The sequence below is a fragment of the Erithacus rubecula genome (genome assembly GCF_903797595.1).
Source record: "Erithacus rubecula genome assembly, contig: scaffold_1013_arrow_ctg1, whole genome shotgun sequence".
Classification (NCBI taxonomy): Eukaryota; Metazoa; Chordata; class Aves; order Passeriformes; family Muscicapidae; genus Erithacus; species Erithacus rubecula.
In genome coordinates, this window is record NW_027636402.1 from 1 (window position 1) to 21,679 (window position 21,679).

General features: G+C 52.6%; 2 long non-coding RNA genes across 2 annotated transcripts; both read right to left on the reverse strand.

Annotated features, from left to right (window-relative positions):
• Nucleotides 1-4,893: 4,893 nt before the first annotated feature.
• Nucleotides 4,894-5,677, reverse strand: LOC306815128. The gene is made up of 3 exons (XR_013777323.1): nucleotides 5,549-5,677; nucleotides 5,116-5,303; nucleotides 4,894-5,026 (listed from the first exon to the last, which is right to left on the reverse strand). It is a non-coding gene; the product is annotated as an uncharacterized lncRNA (long non-coding RNA).
• Nucleotides 5,678-6,616: 939 nt separating this feature from the next.
• LOC306815129 lies at nucleotides 6,617-7,456 on the reverse strand. The gene is made up of 3 exons (XR_013777324.1): nucleotides 7,177-7,456; nucleotides 6,782-6,846; nucleotides 6,617-6,667 (listed from the first exon to the last, which is right to left on the reverse strand). It is a non-coding gene; the product is annotated as an uncharacterized lncRNA (long non-coding RNA).
• Nucleotides 7,457-21,679: the final 14,223 nt, after the last annotated feature.

A 21,679-nucleotide genomic window follows, 5' to 3' on the forward strand; every position in this document is an offset into this window, starting at 1 on the left:
CTTCTTCTGTACCATCCTCTGGAACTGCAGATAAGCTCAAACATTACACACAGGAAGGGGTCTGCACAGATGCATCCTTTTTGGAGGCTTCTACTCGGTCACATACACTTGTACTAACAGTACAGTTTTCAATCATGTAAAAACCATTATTAACAAAAAACCCAAAGCCCATCAGTTGGAGTTCAGAATGCAAGAAGTTCTCAGAAAGTTGGGTGTGTAAATCAAAGCCTGGAAAAGAACACAGGACTTGAACTGAGGTGATGGGAAAAGATTCCAAGTTTAGGTGCTAGAAGTAAGAATGTAGATTTAAAGCTTAAAGCAGAGACATGTTATGTAGAAAAAAGTTTAGTTAATAAAGATTAAGATATAGAAAGAGTAAAGCAGGTATAAAGGTGACAAACTAGCCTTAGGAATAGATCTATGTGTTAGAATGAGATTGGCTTAGAAAGGTACACTGCAATTAGATGAAATTTCTTAGAGTATTGGAAATAGAAAACATAAATCACCTCGGTTGGCAGTGTTTATGTTATAAGTCCTTTAAAAGATCTTGTAGCCATAAGTCTTGTGACCTTTTGGCCACGCTTTCAATACCTGTTACAAGAAGTCATGTCTTCTGTAGAAGATAAGAAATAAATGGCACTTTCTAAGCAACCAGAAGTCTCGTCCTTCGGCCTAGTTCAGAATGAGAAAGAATCCCCGAGGAACGTGATAAAGGGGGAGCAAAAAGCCCACACTCCCTACCAACAGAAACCACAACAAACAAACTAGAAACCCCAATAGCAGCAGGAAACCTGCAACCCTGCCTGCTTGCCCTGCCTGCACAAACTGCTTTCAGAACAGGCCACTCCAGCTCCAGCCTCGTGTTCCACAAGTGTGTTCCCAGGTTGCAGGTTCAGACGTGCAGCCCCAGGCCCTCTGCAAACACAAGCTGCCCGCTGCCTCTCACTGCCTACACTCCTGCCTGCGGTCACTGGCAGCAAAACCAGGCTGTTCCCAGCCAGAGACCAGGCCCTGCTCCTGCAGGATGCTCTTGCCAGCACCTTCCAGGACTCTGTGCTGGGCACGCAGCACTTTCCATGCTGGCTATGAACAACCTTTGGACACACAGAGCACAACCTGGCTGGCTCTGCCACCAGCACACCCAAGCAGAGGAGGAAGAAGCAGGGGCTGTTTGCTGCCATGCCCAGGAGAGACTGGAAGGGTGCCCCTCCCTCTGGTCCCATTTGCTTGGCTTTCTGACTGGGTCTGAGGCAGGGGCTGCCATTCCTCACTTGTGGGGACCAGAACCAGCACCAGGATCCCGGCACTGCCCTGGCAGCGCTCCGAACACTGGCACGGTCACAGCGCTCCGACTCTCGGGCACTGTGCTGCTAGCTTCATTTGCTCTCTGGAACACCCAAAGCTCTCTGTGAAGCCCTGATGCTCTCTGGTTCTGCCCTCTTCCTGACCCTGTGCAGGGATGGAGCATGCTAGTGTCTTTCAGGAAGCTATTCTTGAAACCTTCCAGCATTCCAAGCTCCTTTGCCCTCCATGAGTGCTTGTCATGGAATCCCTCCCAGCTGGGTTCAGAGCATACTCAGGGTGGCTCTTCTAAAATCCAGGGAATTCAGGGTGCTCAGCAAGACCTTGGAATCCACAGTTTTGTGGAATTGGACCGTCAGCACAGACACCTTTCCAACCTGATCTGCCCTCGTTCCTCTATGTCTCTGCACAAAACACGGCACAGAAGAGAACGGCAGGATGGGCCTGTGAGTCCCAGGGCTCTGGATTTATGCTGCTTTAGCTCCACAGAGATGCAGGCAAAGTGAAGAAGCCAAACTGTTTATTGATGAAAGGCAAAGCAAAGGGATGGAAATGAAAAAAAGGGATGGGACAGTTCTGAAGGCTGGAGGGAGGGAGCTGTCAAAAGGGATAAAGAGTGGAGGAGGAAAAAAAGGGATGGGCACAGTCTGAAGGTTGGAGAGAGGGAGCTGTCTACAAGCAGGGAGACGGCTGAAGCCACAAGAGCTGTGACAATCATCAGCTCTGCCTGGAGCTCCAGCTGGTCTTTGGTCTCCAGGTGGTCTCCTCTTCTGTGGCACGTGGAGGTGTTAAAGGGACGCTGCTTTGTCTGAGCCATCAGGTGAACGTAGTTCTGCAGCTCTTTGCCTGAATGCAAGTTGAGTTACTGGGCTTGCATGGGAAGGGCTGTTGTCTTTACTCAGCGCTTGAAGGGCTGGAAGAGAGAGGAACAGAGCCACGGTCAAAGCCCGGATCTGTGGGAATCCAAGGAGATCTTCCTGTCAGGGGCATTCCTCCCAGCTATTGGCATGGCCAAGAGGGGACCAACGGGATCAAGTTTCTGGCCACGAACCCCCCGCCCGCATCCCGGAAATCTCTGTGAGCTCTGCCCACGCCAGCCCTCGTTCACACAAGAAGCAAAACCCCTCCGCAGGCAGGGCAGGGATTGCAGCTCCTCCTGCCAGCCCCACTGACAGCCCACTGCCCTCACTCACCCTCATTGAGCACCTGCAGCTCTTCCTTCTTCTCCCTCATGAGTTCCCTGGCCATCCCTGGGAACACAGACCCTGTCACGGCTCTGCCCAGTGGCACAGCTTCCTGCCAGCAGCACTGCCAGTCCTGTGGCCACTGGCCCTCGTGGCCCGGCAGTGCTCAGCCACGCTGCCACCCAAGGGCACAGCTGCGGGAGGGCGGCAGCAGCCCCGAGAGCAGCCGGGGCTCCGCGGCGCCGGGCCCGGGTGGCAGAAGCTGCCGGGGCAGCAGCCGGGGCTGGGGCCGAGCTGCGGCAGAGCGGGGAGGGAGCCCGGGCTCACCCGTAAACCGGAACGCCGCCGCTCGCAGGGGCTCCTGAGGGCTCTGCAGGTAGGGCAGCGCCTGGCGCAGGTGCTCGGCCGCTCGGCTCCTGTCCTCTGCCAGCTGCGGAGAGCGGCGGGAGCGAAGGGTCGGGGCGGGCTCCGGCCCTTTGGCAGGCGCTGCCCACGCCCGGCCCCGGCCTCCCCTGCCCACAGAGCCCTGAGGCGCGGCCAGCAGCCGCCGGCCGGGCTCTGCAGGGGCACAGGGCCGGCTGCTGCCCGGGGAGCCGCGGTGCCGGCCCGCCCCGCAGCCCCGCTGGGCCGGGGCTCCATCGGCACCCGGCTCGGGCCCGTGCGGCCCCTGCGGGCAGCGCTGAGCAGGGCCACAGCTGCAGCTGCACACAGTGAGCGCCGCGCTCAAGGGGCTTCTCCAGCCTGAGCCTGGCGCTTCCAGGCCGTCCTTACCAGGCACTCAGCCAACTTCCACAGCTGCGCTGTATTCACGAGCTGCATGAGATCCCTCCTCCTGAGGAACTTGGTCACACAAAGCAGCGCTGTTCGAGAGGCCTGGACACCAGCAGAGATGCAGAGATGTCCCCGCAGCTCCGGGCACAGGAGCCGTGTCCCTGTGCCAAGGCCTGGAGGAGGCTGCAGCCCGCCAGACACCAGGGCAGGAGGCAGCAAAACTCCCCCCCCCGGGACACGGGCAGCCCACGAGTCCTCACCTCTGCCACATCCGGATTCTTATCGTGGCAGTAGATGAAGAGTGGGAACACGCTCTGCCACATGTGTGTCTTCAGAGCTTTTCTATCCTTTTTCATTATTAAACCTATCATCTCTTCAAACAGAGTAATTGATCCCAGCTGCACCTGTCTTTCATGCTGTAGGAAAGGAAGGAAAAAAGTCCTAAGCACTGGTTCCTTCAGGCCCGTGTGGGCACCAACGTTGAAATTCACGGGTCACAAAGTGTCCGGGCTGCAGTCGGTGGCCGTGGCCTGGGGCACAGAGCCTTACGTGGTCAAAGAGTGGCAGGAGCGCCTCAGCCAGCCGCAGGGCGATGGGGCTGCGTACAGGGGCACCATTGTGGAGGAACAAATATCGGAGTACAACGATGGTCTTCCTGACAGTGAAGCTATTGTTTTCCTGCAGGATGTCCACAAGATTGTCAGTCAGGTTCCACAATTTTTTTGCCTGTTTGGAAGACAACTGTGTGAAAGGCCACTCTGCTGCCACAGGGCCTAGAGGCCAAAGGCCTGTCCCAAACAACGCGGGCAGCTGACCCAGGAGGCAGGAGAGCTGGGATCAGCTGCCCCAGCACCCAAAGCCCAGCCATGCGCAAGCGACTGCATGCCCCAGGCTCATGCTGCTGGCAGGGCTTCAGCAGCTGCTCCCTTCTCACCATGGGGGGATTCATGGGGCCAAGCAACATGAGGCATCTGAGCGACAGGTGACGCCTCTCCCTGCACTCGCTCTGCAGGTTCTTTGAGATGATCTCCAGGAGACTGGCCCCGTATTTGGACACATCCAAGCACTCCAAGACCTGAAAGGCACAGGGCAGTGACAGGGACCTGGCCGGCAGGAGCCCAGAACCGCACAGGGCTGGGCCCAGACAGCAGCACAGGGCACAGGCACCGTCCCAAGCAGGTGTGGCTATGAGAGGCCAGAGAGCTGGGAGGCAGCTCAGGGAGACAGCGCTGGCCATCAGGCTCACCTCCACAATGAATGCCAGGGCAGCAAAATCCCAGCATGGCATCTCCATGTTGAGCAGGCTGAGCAGGTACAATGCAATCCCAGAAAACAAGGGTGTGGATGAGGAGCGCATTGCTCTGAAAGGAGGAAAAGGAAAGCAAGGTCTGAGTCAGGGGGACAAACCTCTCCCAGGACTGATTCCCAGAGGTCTGGTCTTTCCCCACCATCCTGCTGCAAGGAGACCTGAGCTATTTAGGAGGCAGCTCCTTTTGGACACCCTTCTTTCCCAGTCTTTTCCAGTCTGTTTGGCTGTGCCTCGGTGACAAGGCCCTCTGGCCCATGAGCACGGGTACTGTGTAGGGCACTCCAGACACAGAGCACAAAGAGTGGAGAGGGTGGGGTCTCACCTGACCAGCACACCCACGGCATAGTGCTGGGAGTCAGCAGACAGCAGCGTGTCCCAGCCACACTTGCGCTCCATTGCCGTCACCACATCCTCACACTGCATTCGGCAGAGCAGGGACTTCAGGGTCTCCAGTGCAAACCTGTGTGCAGAGCAAAGCTCAGGTCACGCTGGGAGCACTGGATCCTGCCCTGGGGACATGGCAGGGACAGAAGGACTGGGATGGAAAACCTGTTGGAGCTGGCAGCAAAGCCGTGTTCTTTCTGGCATGTTTTCCACAATTTATCAACCTCCTCTGGTGTATCCAATGTGCTGAAGTACGCTTGGAAGAGCAGGTGGACAAACAGGCGGGTGAAATACAGTGTCACTATGTGTGGGATGCAGGGCTCCTGGAGGATCTTCCACATCACCACAGTTGCCTGCAAAGGACAAACACCCCAAGACAGCGCTCAGTGCTGAGGTATCCGTGTGGCAGGGCCCAAGCGTGGCAGGGAGAGGCCAGGGGAGACGCAGGGGGAGCACCGGGCCTGGTGCCCCTGAAGCTGCCCCTAGGCCAGGATTCAGCCCAGCACCTCAGGCTGGGAGATTCGGTGGGGGAAGGAGGGTGGAGAGCTTCAGGAGGGGCAGCCTTGGGGTGAGAAAAAAGCCAGTTCCAGAAACTCACAGCCAGGGAAAAGACTCTTGTTGTGTCCCCATCGGAGGTGCACGTGCTGTGCTCTGGCCAGCTCCCCAGCACATCCAGGAGTCTCAACCGTGCCAGCTTTGCAGTCCTGGGCGAGCACAAGATTGTCTTCCACATAGCCATAGCAGCTCTGTAGGGTCAGAACTCTGTCTCAGGGCAGTCTGAGACACAGCACCGTGGCCCGGGCAGCAGCAGGGACCTGAGCTGGCTGCCAGCTCTGCCTCTGCCCATTGCCCCGCACCAGCAGCACCCAGGCAGTTTAGCCCTGTGGGGACAGGCTCCTGAGGGGCAGGGAGGGAGCATGGGGTGGGTGATGACAAGCCAGGGCTGGGAAAGGGAGCAGCCAGAGGGCCCTGGAACTCTCTGTTGTTCAGACAGAGCTAGAACAGGCTGTACAGGGTGATGGGCTGGTGAGCCCTGACCCTCTGGGCAGGTGGGCCCTATACCTGTCACACGATGGGGACACACACAGGAGAGTCATCACCACATCAGTGGGCTGTGCCTCGGTGACATCCAGCAGTGACCTCTCCACCCTGTGCTCATCAGTCTCATTGGCCATGAGCCACTGGTGGATGTATCTCACTGTGGCGGGCACCTGAAAAGGCATGGGAAGACTCGGAAAGCTGCCAGAGGCAGTAATGTCCCCAACTTCCCCAGAGAAGTGCTTCCCTTCCTGCCATGCTGTTCTGCCTTCAATGACTGAGGGGGCCCAGTGACCATGGCCTGAGTGGGCACACAGTCCTGGGAGGCATGGAGCCTTGGCCACAGGCTGCTTAAGTGGTGCTGAGAAGCACAACGGTCTTTGAAGTAATCCACTATGAGTTCCTCAGAGTGACTCAGAGTGGGAGTGGTGTCAGTGTTTGTGATGCCCTGAGTCTCTCCAGTGTCAGCAATTGTCATGCCCACATCCTCAATCACTGCCATGTCAGCCTGCACCCTGTCATCACTCCTTACAGTGTCAGACTCTTCTGAGCGCTCAGGCACATCTGGGCTGACATCAGGCTTTGCCTGGAGCTCGGTCAGGCTGGAGTCAGGCTCAGCTGTGCCCTCTGTTGCTGTGCTGGTCTTTCTACGTCGCACCGGCACAAACTTCTGCAGCATCTGAAGGAGAACAAAGGACAGGGAGGAGAGGCAAGTTCCATGGAGTGCTCCAAGCGCTGTGCTGGGCTGAGCAGTGACAGCAGGCCCAGCCCAGGTGGGGATGGCTGCAGGTACCTTCAGTGCTCTGCGGAAGCGGCCACCGGTGGGGTCCTGCTTGTGTGTGCGGTCCATGGCTGCACCTGGCAAAGAGCGAGCACAGCCAGAGCTGAGGGGCTGCGGGAGAGGCCAGAGAACAGAGCCCAGCCCTGCGCTCCCCAGGCAGGGACAGTCCTGGGATGCTCCAGGGGAACACGAGCACGGGCACTGCGGGGTGTCTGCCCAGCCCCTCTTCTGTCCTGTGCCTGGGCATGTCCCCAGGGGATGGGATGGGATGGGATGGGATGGGATGGGATGGGATGGGATGGGATGGGATGGGATGGGATGGGATGGGATGGGATGGGATGGGATGGGACAGGAAGTGATCAAGCTGGCAGCAGCCATCAGCTCTTTTACCCAGCTGTGCCTCTCACCATCCTGCATTGTCTGAAATGGCTCCGGCTCTTCAGGCTCTTGTGCTGGGTGGACTCTAGAGCCTCTCCTTTTCATTCTTCTGAACACTTTGAAGAGTGGGAAACAGCTGGGAAATCTGCCTGTCATTTCAGTCTGGCCTTGAGGGCACCTTGTAGAAAGGTGCCTTGGGAAAGCTGTGAGACAAACAGTCCTGCAGTCTGGCTGGGAAGTCAGCTGCAGGAATAACTCTCAGAAAAGCTCCGGGTCCGACAGGAACGAGTGCGCTGTGCGGGGGCTCCTCACGGCACCGCTCCTGTCCCGTCGCGTGCTCTGAGCACTGTGCCGTGGCCGTGTCACCATCAGCTCTTATATCACCACGTGTCACAAAGGGCCCTTTGACACCCTGTCCTGTTCCATGCCATGGTGACCATGCTGCACCGTGTCACAAAGGGCCCTTGCACACACTGCCACCAGCCCTGGGGCTGCCGCCAGCCCACCCAAAGTGGCCCATGATGGAAGGAATCCCTCACCCCAAGTGTCTAAAACAGCCTGACAGAATCTTTAGGAATGGCTCAAACCATCAGCAATCATTGCCCTGCCCTGCGGGCTCAGGGCATTTAAGAATCCTCACTTAAGGATTGCTCTACATAAGTATCTCCCAAATATTGCAAACTTTCCATATTCATTGGTATGGTCTGAAAACATGAAAGATTTGGAAGATGGCGTCCCATCTCAAAGCAGCAAGGAGTAAAAGTTTGGAAGGAATGAAAGTCCACTCAGTGTTCCAAAATTAACCCAAACAAATAATGAGATTGCACAATGGCTAATCCTCCTCCTGGTACAGACATCTAAGTGGTTCATAAAGTGCAGCTGTCCCCTCTTCTTCCCTGTGGGACAATCAAAACCAGTAACCGGAAAAATCACAGCTATTCTTTCTGCCCTCCGTAACCAAAGCTGGGCCAAAGCACAGAAGCTGACTCCCACCAACACCAACCCCCCTAAACAGCTGCACAGAAGCCCTCAACAGGCCGCCAGGACCCCCAGCTGTCCCCATCCCCCTGCAGAGCTTTCCCAGCCTCCAGCAGGGCCCCTGGTTCCCTGCAGGTGCCGTGGGATGGCACTCAGGAGGATCTGCTCCAAGGCCTTTCCTGGTAGCAAGCTCAGGCTGCCAGGCCTGTGATTCCTGGATCATCCTTCCCACAAACCCTTCCTGTGCACGGCTCTTACATTCGCACATTGGCACTCAGCTCGGACTTGTGCACTTGAGCAGGACTGCTGGAAAACTATAGAGAGCAGCCTGGCAAGCTCCTTCTCCAGCTCCCTCTTTACTCTTGAGGGAGGTAGAACATTCCACAGGAAAGCTCTTGGTACCTCCACAGATCCATGCAGGAACAGACAAGGACCTGAGATATGTGATATGAAAAAGCTCTTTGTCAGTAACTGTTCACATTTGTTCTGTCTGTTGCTTTATTAGCCATGATGTAAAACAATACTCAGTCATGTACAGAGGCACCCACCTCCACAGCTCTTTCACAGAGTGTTGGTTAAAGTCTCAGGGGTCACTTTCAAAGGTGGTTTGGAGTCTCACCTACACAGTCCTGGGTCAGGGGATAGAGTCCCTAGGTGGGTTAGAGTCCCCGAGGTTGAGAGTGGTATGCTGACAGGAATACGGCCTGGGAGCTGGTTTAGCGCTTTTATTAAGTGTGGTATTATAGTGTGTGTGTGTGCGTGCCTGTGTTAAGTCTTTCACTGCAACATTGTTTATTCCCTGCCTTTGTTAAAGTAAGGATGGGAATGTGCTCAACCCTGTGTTACCTTTTCCTTTGGGTATGGAATGCTATAAATTGGAGTAGAAAGAGTCAGAAAATTGAGTGTGTGTTCCAAGGATCATCTCTAGGAATACAAGAAGAGGAGACACAGTCTCAGAGGAAAAGAGCATTCTATGATCTTGCAAATATGAAATTGAAACTGGTTAAGCATCTAGAGATCTTAGGAGCAAGTTGTGGAGGACATAGGTTGCTGGCAGCCTAGCTGGGAATTTTGTCCAGCAACAGGATGGTATCTTTTGGGTTCTAGGACCACATTAAGTGCTCAGACAATTTTCTAGGTTGTGGGAAAGCCCCAGACTACCCTTTTGTATGGTATGAAAGAGTGTGAACATGTGGAACCACATTTCCATTGCTGCCATGAGGGGCTTGGCTGGTGAAGGATAAAGCCTGTGGTGAGAAAGAACAGAGGGACTGACATCAATGTGATTTGTCATCTGACACGAGGTAAGTGCAGTAGCTCTACCTGCATTTCCACTTTCCCATGACAGGAGTGGCAGGGAAAGCAAAGTGACTGATGCCCTATCCTCCTTGTAACCCTCCCAATACCCTGGTTGTTGTATAAGGGGTATAGAGATTGTAGTCCTTTTGTTTATGGACATTGCTGCAGTTGCAGGAGGTGCTCTGTGCAGCCCAAAGATGCCCTGTGTGTACCAATTGTGGTGTAAAAGTAACAGAAGCAAGGAGGAGAGAGAAAACAATAATGTATAAAGTCCAGTGTGGAAACTTAAGTATCATCAAAAATCAACAGAGTGTAAGAGGAGATGAACAGAGGATGTGCACGTCAGCCAGCAGGCCAATAGATCTGAGTCCCCTCGGATGCATATTGAAACGATGGGAAAAGACAAGAAGGTCACCAGGGGGCACAGAGACTAAGAAATCCCTCACTGCATATTGTGATAAATAGTGGACCCTTTATAAAATAGATGACAGGGAGAAGAAGCCAATAAACTGAACCCTGAGTTATAATATCTTGATGCAGTTACTGCTATTTTTGGGAAAAGAAGGAAAATGAGATGAGGCTGTACATCTGGATATGTATTTTTTTTATCCAAAGGATCACCCTGAATTGCAGCAGAAATGTGGTTTTAATTTGGCCTCAAGGGATCCTTTAGTGTTTGCTTTGAAAAAAGATCACAAAACAGAAGGAAAGCGAGGACTTAGGTGTTGTTCTGCATGTTCAATAGGATAAAGGTATTTAAAATAAAAAGAGAATGAGGAAGGAATGGAGGATTTTGGTTGCTCCTTTTGAGTCATGGGAAGAGGGAGGACAGGGAAGGCATTTGAAATCCCTGGTAAATATTGCTGAGAAAATTGCCTTTGAGCCTTCCTTCCTCTCCAGAACTTGAAAGAGGAAGAACTCAGAGTATAGAACCAAAGGCAGAAAGGAAGTTGTGGTATTGTCACCATTCAGTGTCCCCCCCTTGGACTCATTTGCAAGGGCTGGGAGGAAGATCACCATCTTTTTGGGAGATGGTCATTCAGGTACAGTTATGGGAGGTGTCTTGGGTTGCAGTACAGGATGTGACCAGCAATGTGTGTTCTGTCACCATCTGTTAAAGCCACGGGGGGCAGTGACCCTTATCCCGTTTAATGGGACTGCTGCCAACACCCTGACTGATGGGGTGTCAGGTTGTACTCTGATTCTGTCAGTGTTTTTGGGATTCTCCTGTGTTTCTGTTTTAATTTTCCTAGTAAAGAACTTGCCTGAGAGCCCCTTAATTTCAAAATTATAATAATTTGGAGGGAGGGGGTTAACATTCTCCATTTGAAAGAGAAGCTTCTGCCTTTCTTGGCAGACACCTGTCCTCCTAACCAGGACAGGAGGCAACAGGACCTCTGAGTCTCATAAAAATTAAGGTACCACTGTCACTAGCTGATTTAGAAACCTGAAAATCTGTGCTATTCAATACTGGGATGATCCATCAGGAGTAGGCAAAAGATTCAGGGCATTTGTTAAAGGCCTGGATGCGGGGGTGCGGAGCCGCTCGTGGAGGAATAGTGAGGGGATCAGCCAGCCAATCAATGTGATTGATAAAGCATAATCCCACTTTATTGAGAGCATCAGACACTTTTATAGCCCAACATAGCATAAATCAGCATTATTCATATTAGTACAATCTTACTGGTTTTTACTATGTACGCCTTCTCTTATTATTGATTATTGCGAGTGTGAGATAATCACGCCTACTGAATTTCTAGCCAAAAAACATACGTGCTATTCCATTGCTCCTACTTCCCTTATTCTTATACTTATTGCTATATAGTATCCGTCCCAGGGCTTTACCTCACTTGCTACGTGCTTCCCTGGAAGTTAAGGCCTTGATTGAACAATGGGCATATGCATTACTTATCGACTAACTCTGCAAATTATGCTAGCTCTATTGCTTTTGCAAAAGTCTCTTAAAAGCAAACACTGCTGCTCAGCAAAATCTGCTTAAGAGCAAGGCCTAGCTACTACTTAGCAGGAGCTGCTCTCCTGCAACAAGGCCTCAGCCGAGCCATATCCACACTTGTGTCCATGGCTTTCTAACCAATTCTCAACAGGGGCACGGTGGCCGCAAAGGGGTTCGGGGGTCCCGGTGCCGGGAATGGCTGCTCCCAGTATGAGCCCGGTCACTCCCAGTATGATCCTGGTCACTCCCCCTCAATGCCTGCAGGATCCCTGTTTCTCCCAGTATGAACCCAGTCATTCCCAGCCATTCCCTATTGTGACACACTTTGCCCCCAGCAGGGTCCCAGTTGCTGCCAGTTCCTCCAGCTTTTGTCCAGTGTGTTCCCAGTTCTCCCAGTTGCCCCCAGTACAGTCGCAGTCACTCCCAGTATGATGCCAGTCTCTCCCAGCAGGGCCCCAGTCACTCACATTTGCCCGCAGTACTCCCCAGCACATTCCCAGTGGCTCCCAATTTTGTCTCAGTCACCTTTCCAATGGTCTCAGGCACTCCCAGTATATCCCAGTTGCTGTGAACATTCTCAGTCATTCCCAGGCACTCCAAGTTACCTCAGCATGGTTCAGCTGCCCCCAGGATTATCCCAGTCACTCCTAGTACATCTCAGTTGTAACCAGCATGCAACCTGTCATTCCCAGTTCATCCCAGTATGTGTGCATTTGGCTGCCAGCATGGGCCTGGTAGCTCCTAGAAGCCTCCAGTCAGGGTCCATTGACGCCCACTATAATCCCAGTATGATTGTAGCCACTCATAGTATGATCCCAGTCACATGCAGTCTAATTCCAGTCACTCCCAGTATGATTCCAGTTGCTCCCTGTCAATGCCACCATGACTCCAGCAGCATCCAGTGTGATCCTTGTGACTTCCTGTCTTTTCCAGTGGATCCCAGTCACTTGCACTTCCTCCCAGTTCCTCTCAGCATGATTCCAGCTGCCCATTGTCCATCCCAGTGTGATTTCAGTAACTCTCAGTGTTATCCCAGTATGATTCGAGTCTCCCAGAATAGTTCCAGTTGTTCCCAGTTCCTTCCAGTATGATCCCAGCTGTCCCTAGAATACTCCCAGTTCCCCTCAGCATGGTCCCACTCACTCCTAGTTGTCCCCAGCATGATCCCAGCTCTTCTCGGTGTGGTTCCAGTCCCCCCAATATGGTTACAGACACTCCCAGTATATCCCAGTTGCACAGTATGGTTCTAGTTACCTCTGAATGATCCTAGTCTTTCCCAGTTACTCCCAGTTGCCTCCAGTATGACCCGTTTCTGTCACTTGTCCAAAGTATAATCCCACTTACTCCCAGTATGATCCCAGATGTGGTCTCAGTTCCCTCACCTATTTCCATTAGCATCCAGTTGATTCCAGTTGCTCCCAATGTGTCCATGTTTGCCTCCCAACATGGGCCCAGTAGCTCCCAGTAACCCCCCATCAGGTTCCATTCATACCCATTGTAATCACAGTGGCTGCCAGGATGATCCCAGTATGGCTCCATTCACTCCCAATATGGTCCCAGTCACTTCCAGGATGATCCCTGTCACTTCCTAGATGATCCCAGACAATTCTGCTACAATCCTAGTCACCCCAGTATGATCCCAGTCATTCCCAGATACTCCCAGTATTACTCCAGCCATGCCCAGACTGACTCCCTGTCACTCCCAGTGTGGGCCCAGTTGCTCCCAGTCACCTCCACCATGGTTCCACTCACAGCCAGCAATTTTCCAGTCACTCCCAGTCTGATTCCAGTATGATCCCAGCCAGTTTCAGTAGGATCCCAATATGGCCCTGGCACAGGCATAGCTGCTCCCATTATTATCCAATGTGATTCCAGTTGCTCCCATTTTCCACCACTATGGTTTCAATCTTTCCCAGTGTATCCCAGTTGCTGCCAGCATGTTCCCAGTCACTGCCAGTGTCCCTGACTTTGTTCCAGCCTGATCCCACTTGCTCACAGCCACTCTCAGTCATGCTCTGTGCAGTCCCAGTTGCTGCCAGTATGATCCAGTATGATCCCAGTGTCACTCAGCATGCTTGCAGTAATTCCCAGTCACTCCCAGTGGCAAGAACAGGAGCCTGGTGCAGGCCCATGGCCCCTGCCCGGCCCCAGCAGGAGGGAGGGCTCTGAGCCCAGGGCTGCTGGCAGGATGGGCTGCTGTGGCCAGCTGGGGGCCCTGAGCAATGCCCAAAGCCTTGTGCTCTCTGCAGCTGGCCAAGGGCAGCAGCAGGGCTGAAGGGTTCGTGTGGCACAGGCAGCCCGAGCTGTGGAGCCCTCAGGCCCCCGTGGCAGAGGCGCCCTCAGGAACGGCACCGGGACTGGCACCGGCTGTGGGGATTGGTTGTGGCTTTAGATCTTCCCAGAGCAGAGCAGCTGCTGGCTGCTGTAAAGTTGTTTCTTGTGAAGGCACGTCAGGCTCCAAAGGCAAAGAGCCCAAGGCTCTCCAGTCCCTGTTCAATCTCTCTGCCATAAAGTCCCGATGGAAGCAGGAGCAGCTCTCTGCTGCAAGAGGTCGAAGCTGCGGCTGGTGCAGAGTCTCCAGAGGCAGATGCTCCCTGGCCTTTCTTCTTCTGTTCTTTTCTTCTTCATCTTCCTCTTCTTCTTTCTCACGGCGTGGTAGTGGTGATGATGATGATGGGGGGAGGAAGCGAGAGGGACGAGAGACGAGCAAGAGAGAGCTCTGGCTCCAACACGAATTTTTATTGACAAATTTGCCAGTGATTAAAAAACAGGAACCTGAAGCATTTCTCCTAAACCTATTAGAATTCTGTTTTTCTAATACGAAAGTTTATGTCTAACTAGTGCACGTGGCCTATGTGTTCTATGGGAAGAATATAAAACATATTTTTACTGTGTTTTTATTCTGTCTAGAGCTGTGCTTTTAAGCTCTTACTGCAGTTTGGTTTTTACATGAGATTCTACTGCTTTTTCTTCTTAGGGCATTTAAAACATATTTCTATGTACTTCACACTATGATTTATACTTCTACTTCATATCTATGCAACTTAATATTTCTACTTCTTTAAACTAAACCTTAGAGATCTATTTCATGTTGGTGTGGCTTAATATAATTCATTTCTGAAAATGTTTTTAATTTAATTCTTGCATTCTGTTCTCTCTCGGAGGGACTCTAAAAGGCTTCTGTGTTACACATTCCAACTACTGGGAATGGGGACAGGCACTGGGATTGGAACTGGGAATGGGGACAGGGACATGGGAACGGGAGCGAAAAGAGGAACCAGGAATATGGAAATAATAACTGGGGAGATAATATGGGATGGGGATTAAGAACATGAGACAAGGAAGGGAAATGGGAATATGGGAACAGGATTGGCAATGAAAATATGGGAAGGGGACTGGAAATAGAGAAATGGAATTATGGGAATGGGAGTAGGACTGGGATAAAAAAAGGGAAACTGGGCATGGAATATGGGACTGGGAATATGTGAACGGCAACCAAGCAGAGAATACGAGACATGGACAGGGAATGAAACCAGGAATGGAATTCAGACTGAGATGGGAGAAGGACAGGAGTGACAGTGGGGTGAGATGGGAATGGGCTGGGGTCAAGGGGACTGACAGTGAGGAGAGGGGGATCCTGGACAGGGGACAGCCGGAGCCAGGGCAGGAGGACATGGGGACAGTGTCAGGGCAGTGGGTCATTGATCAGCTGCCCCAGAACCTCCACCAGGGTCTCCCAGTGCAGCTGGAGCTGCTGGGCCTGGAGTACCCAAAGCCCTGAGCAACCCCCAAGGAGCCTTAAATCCCTGGAAACCAACGTCCCCCACATCCCCTGGAAGATCCCCCCATGTTCCCAAGCATGTCCTTTTAGCCCAGTTCTGGGTGTTTTGGAAGGTCAGAGAGAAATGCAAAGAAAATTCAGGCCACAGGGAGCCAGGAGGGTGTGGAGGCCCCAGCCAGGTGTCTTCCCAACACGGATCAGCAGCACCAGGGCTCAGGGGGGCTCTGCCCACCGGGGGTCCCTGGGGATCATCCAGCGTGGATCCTGCCATGGGGATGGAGCTGGAGCAGCGCACGAAGCTCTTCCCACACTCAAGGAACTCGCAGGGCTTCCCTCAGTGGAGACTCCGTTGGTGTCTGGTCAAGTGAGAGCTCCTGTAGAAGCTCTTCCCACACTCAGGACACTCGTGGGGTCTCTCCCCAGTGTGGATGCGCCGGTGACTGATGAGAGTGGAGCTGTGCTTGAAGCCCTTCCCACAGTCAGAACACTCATAAGGCCTCTCATCCCTGTGAGTGTGATAGTGTTCGAGGAGATGAGAGCTGGTGTGAAACCTCTTCCTGCATTTATCACACTCATAGGGCCTCTCCCCAGTGTGGATCCTCTGGTGCACAGTCAGGCTTGAGCTCTGGATGAATCTCTTCCCACACTCCCCACACTCGTAGGGCCGTTCCCCTGTGTGGATTCTCCAGTGTCTGATCAGGTTGGATCTCCTCCTGAAGCCTTTCCCACATTCCAAGCACTCGTGGGGCTTCTCCCCATGGTGAAGCTGTTCACGCAGCCCCAGCTCCGAGCTCCGGCCGCCTCCCCGGCCCAGGCTGGCTCTTTCCTGCTGGGATCCCTGGGCTGTGCGTTTGCAGCCCCTCCTGCTGCGGGATCTGTGGGGCTTTTCCTCCCCGTTGCATTCCTGCGCCGTGGAGCCGCTGCAAACGGCCTCTTGCCCGAGGCTGTGCCGCGGGGATTTGTCCTCCCTGCTGTCCGTGCTCAGCTCCTTGTCTGGGGGAGGAAGGACAAGGACAGGATGGGATTTGCCTCCATACCAGAGGGAAGGGCAAGGAGATCCCCCTAGGGCTGTGCTGCAGCCGGGGCCGTGCTGGGCTGGGAGATGGAGCAGGACACAGGGGGAAAGGGGCACTGACTTCCTCCTCACCTGCCTGCAGCTCCCGGGCCATCGACCTCGTCCTCACGGCCTCCTCCTCCTTAATGCAGACAAGATTTGGAAATCCTGGTTTGGGGGGGAAAACAAGGGCTGAGCGGGTTGGGTTTGATGGTGGCGCTGCCCAAGGGCAGCTGGAGCAGTCAGCGCCCCTTTCAGCCTCGGGGGCCCGGAGCCCGCTCAGCACCAACCTCCCGCACCCCTCCAGGCTGCCGGGGGTCCCCCGGCTCCGGGATCGCCCCTCTGCGCTCTCCCCGCTCCGGGGCTCCCGCCTTCTCCCCCGGCTCAGCCGGGGATCCCCAGGGTCGATATCGCCCCCTCCCCGCCGATACCGGGCGATCCCACATGGGAGCAGCCAAGATCCGGCAGCGCCATTTCCAGCTTTGGGCTCATGCAAGATCCAAACATCACCTGAAACGAAAAATAAAACCCTCCCGGAGCCTCCCATGATGGATTTAGGGCGAGCGCCGCCTCCTCGCTCACCTGCGGGTTTTTGGGGAGGCGATGGTGCCGGACCCGGGGACCTGCGACCTCAGTGACCAGGCGGGAGAAGCGCGTAGTTGCAAAATCGCTCCTCCTTTTCCTGCCGCTCCCCCTGTGTCCCTCCTCTTCCTCCCGCTGCTTCTCTTCCGTCTCTTCCCGCTCCTCCTCTTCCTCCCGCTCCTTCTCCGCTCCCAGCGGTCACCCAGCGCAGCCGGAGCCGCTGGAACTGGGGTGCCCAACGCCCTGAGCAACCCCCAGGTCCCTCCCAGGACCCCTCAAATCCCTGGAACCGAGCGTCCCCCGCATCCCCTGGAAGATCCCCCCGTGTCCCCAAGCAGGTCGGTATTTAACATCTTTGTTTTCACCCTGGTTTTGGGTGTTTGGGAAGGACAAAGAGAAATACAGAGAAAATCCAGGCCACGGGAAGTGTGTCCAGCCCCCAGCCAGGTGTCTTCCCAACACGGATCAGCAGCACCAGGGCTCAGGGGGGCTCTGCCCACCGGGGGTCCCTGGGGATCATCCAGCGCGGATCCTGCCATGGGGATGGAGCTGCAGCAGGGCACTGTCTTGGTTTGACAGACAGGTGTCTGCTGAGGAGCTCTGGAGCTTCTCTTGAAACGGAAAATGTAAACTCCCTCCCTCTAAATTGATATGACTTGGAAATTGAGGAGCTGCCTGGAAAGATATGGGATTTAGAATAGCAGTTTTTCACTAAGAAAATGAAAATAAAATATGGTAATACAAAGAGCAAACCACTGGCAAGGTCAGAATGCAGCCTGTAACCCTGTTGCTCAGGGTGTTGGTTACAGTCTGAATAATGGTACCTGTAGTTTTCTTGGAGTGACAGATGTGGTTTTGTTGAAGCAATGATTTTAGAGAAGGGTGTAGTTACTTTTTTAACATCTATTGGTGATGAAGATAGGCCTGGTCTTCTTCTGGGAATTTAGTGGGAAAGTCTGCTCTGATGTTTCAAATTTCAGATTTGATTTAGGTAAGAAATACTTGGCTTTTCTCCTTGGGTGGGGCATCTCCCATAAGGTATAACTCCTTGTGGGGAGGAGTTGTGAGGGATGGGTCATGGCAGAGATAAGAAGCCCTGCTCCACCTGGTTTCAGCAGATGCTGATAGAATGTATACTTCTGCTTGCATCTTGCATTCTAACTTAAGACATGATTTACTCCTTCTTTTATTACCATCTGCATCCTACCTTAATTAATACCTTCTTTCAACTCTGCTATATATTTTTATCCACAGTGAAACTTTACACACAGTTCTCACTTAAGATTTGGCTTTTCTGTGGTACTCAATGGGTTTCTTTATCTTTCTGCATTACCTAGTAAGTCTAACTAGGTTTTTGAGCAAAAACCAATTGTATGGATTGGTTTGACTTTGTTTGAGGTGGGCCTAATCTAAACAATCTTAAAATACCTTTTATGTGTACTATAGGGACTTTAACCCCATGCACTGTGTGCAAGGCTTCAGACTGGGCAGGACTTGCTTGAGTGATGGACTCTCAGGTGTTGACTGTTTAGGTGGCTTTTGTTAAGTTCATTTCTCTATCTTTGGATGTTTCCCTGCCAAGTGCCTTTAGGGTGATTTGAAGTAGTCTGTTGTACAGTTCAACTTTGCTGGCAGCTGGTGTGTGATAAGGGATATGATCTATTTATTCATTATCCTGGTTTTTGGCTGAGGTGTTTCTAAGGCTGTTCTTGAAATGGCTCCTGTTTCTCTAACGATTCTCTCAGGGGTGCTGTGTCTTTATAGGACTTGCTTTTTTGGGCTTCAGACGGTGTTTTGAGTAGTAGTGGGAGGTACAGGGTGGGTTTCTAATGATCTAGTGGTGGCTTCTACTATTGTGATCACGTAGCACTTGCCTTGGGGGGTTTGAGGCAGTGTGATGTAGTTAATTTGCTGGGCTTCTTTATACTTATATTTGGAATACTGCCCCCCATATTAGAGAGGCTTTATCAGCTTGGCTTGCTTGATTTTAGGACATGTCTTACAGTTACGGATAACTTGAGAAATGCAATTTATAGATAAATCTGTTTTTCTGTTTTGTGCCTGTTTATAGGTGTCATTTCTGCCTTGATGGTTTGAGGCAGTATGGGCCTATTGAGCTAGGAACAACTCTCCCTTATGTTGCTAATTTAAATTTATTTGTGACATCTCTAATTTTGCAGCTTGATCTACTTGCTCCTTGTTTTAGTGTTCTTCATTAGCCTGACTTTTTGGGACGTGGCTTTCTACATGATGGACTTTTACAGAGAGTTTGTCTGAGTGGCAATGTTTTTGCACTCATCAGCAGCCTCCATTGGTTTTCCTTTATGTTGCTAGCTGGCCTTTTTTTACCTTTCTAGCTAACTCCACAGAGCATTGGTTACTATTTATGATTCAGTATAAAGGTAGAGCTTTGGCCAGTTCTCTCTTTCAGCAGTGTCCAGGGCCAGCTGAATGGCTTTGAGTTCAGCAAGTGCACTTGATTCACCTTCTCCTTCAGTAGCTTGTGTGACTCGTCGTGTGGGGCTCCCTGCGGCCACTTTCCACTTCTGGTTCATCTCAACCATGAGACAGAAACTGTCAGTGACAAGAGCACAGCGTGTTTCTTGTGCTGGTAGTTGGTTGTATGGTGGAGCTTTTTAGCCTGGGTTACTTTTTTCTGATCCTTTTTGTTAGCGAGACTAAAGTTTTTATTCTGTGGCCGGTTTTAACTTTTTTTAAAATTTCAGGGTGATTTGTGTTTCTAATCCGGCCGTGCTGTGTGATGAGAGCAACCCATGGGCTCCATGTGGTGTGGGTGGCGTGGTGGGTAGAGGAGCCTTTTCTTTAAACATCCACCCCAGCACCGGGAGTCAGGGTGCCAGGAGGAGTTGTGCTTTTGTGATAATTTATTTTGAGGTGGCTTCAACTTTCTTATTATAGGCGGATAAGATTTTGTTGGGTTTTGGGGGTTTTTTGGTGAGTGTAGTTTGCTTCAGACTTTCTGTAACTTTGACTCTAGAATTCTAGAGCTCGGCCTCGAGTCTCCCCAGGCACCTTCTGCTAAAGGCTCCAGGACAAGCCATTGTTCTTGGCTGCAGAGTAAAGCACATTCCTCACCTCTGGTCCTGTCCTGACTGGGCCAAGGGCACTGCATGAGCGATTTTCTGCTTGGTCTGGGTGAAGGTTTGTTGCTGGGCCACAGCTGGAATTGTTCTTCTTAGGGTGAGCAGGTAGAGAGCGCTCACAATGTGGCTGCACTCAGGAATGCATTCTCTAAAAACCTATGGCCCCTAGGAAAGCTTGTGTTTCCTTCTTGCTGCTTTGTGGAGACACTGTGATGATCTCATTGATCATTTCAGTGGGGATCTGGCTCTGTCCATCTTGCCACTCTACTCTCAGGAACTGGATCTCTCTGGCAGGTCCCTTGACTTTGCTCTTCTCGATGGCAAAACCTCCTTCCAGATGAAGCTGGATGATCCTCTCTCCTTTCTCAAATACTTTTATTGCCGTGTTCCTCCACACAATGATGTTATTGATGTATTGCAGGTGTTTTGGAGCTTTACCCTTTTCCTGTGCAGCCTGGATCAGCCCGTGGCAGATGGTGGGGCTGTGTTTCCACCCCTGGGGCAGTCGGTTCCAGGTGTGCTGCACGTCCCTCCAGGTGAAAGCAAACTGAGGCCTGCACTCTGCTGCCAAAGGAATGGAGAAAAATGCATTGGCAATGTCAATGGAGCCACTTTGCTGCCTTGGGCTCCAGCTCCTCCTGGAGATCCAGCGTGTCCGGCACGGCAGCGCTCAGCACTGGAGAATCAACAACTGGGAGAGAGAGGGGGTCTACTGACTGCTGATCACAATCCAAATTTACTCTAGCTACATGTGCTTATATACCATTTTTAGGAAAGCTGGTAAGTGTTTTATCACATTGTTTGGGTTAAACATCACACAAAAAAGCTTGCACATTTGCAACATTTCTATTTGATTCATTCTTCTTTCATGTCACCAGTCTTGATGCAATGTTCATGGAGTCTTCAAAGCTCTTTTTGCTCTTGCCAAGGCATCTTGGTTATCAAGCTGCTTATGCTTATTAAATCCACAGTACTCTGTCTTAGCTCCCACAGGGGAGTCACTTCATTCAAGGCACAATAGCCTAGATTTCAGCCTAGTTTTAGCCATTCCCCATATCATTTCAGTGTTGGACAGTGCTGCAGTGCCCAGAGCCCTGCCAGGCCCGGTGCCCCAGGACAGACACCCCGAGCCCCCCCTGCCAGGCCTGGCTTTGCAGGCCGGGCTGTGCGGGGCCAGAGCAATTGGCCGATGGACGCGGCCAGGGAGTTGTGCTCAGCGGCTCCATGGCCGGCTGCAGGCCGGGGATGAGGGGTGTCCCTCAGGGAGGCTCTGCCTGGGCCCCGGGGCTCTGCAATGGCTTTGGCAGTGGCCCAGAGAGGGGCTGGAGCTGCCCTCAGCACGGGCTGTGCAGGGACAGGAGCCGAGCGGGGCAGGGGCTGAGCAGAAGCGCTCGGGCTGCGCACGGAGGAGAAGCTCAGCGCGAGCCGGCAGTCGCTGCTGCCGGCCCAGAAAGCAGCCATGGGCTGGGCTGCATGGAGAGGAGCAAGAGCAGCAGCCAAGGGAGCTGAGCGTGGCCCTCGAGGCCGTTTCTGTGAGACCCTGCCTGGAGCTCTGCATCCGTGTGGGGGCCCCACAATGAGGAGGACGCACAACTGCTAGAAAGAGTTCAGAGGACTCAGAGGGAAACAAAGAGTGTGCAAGATAATCAGATATTTAATTTTTATTGTAATTATTTACTACTTCTACTGCTATTTCTTCTTTTCCTTCTTCTTTTTCTCCTTCTTCTTTTCTTCTTCTTGTACTTTTTGTACTTCTTCCTCTTCATTTCAGTCTTATTCT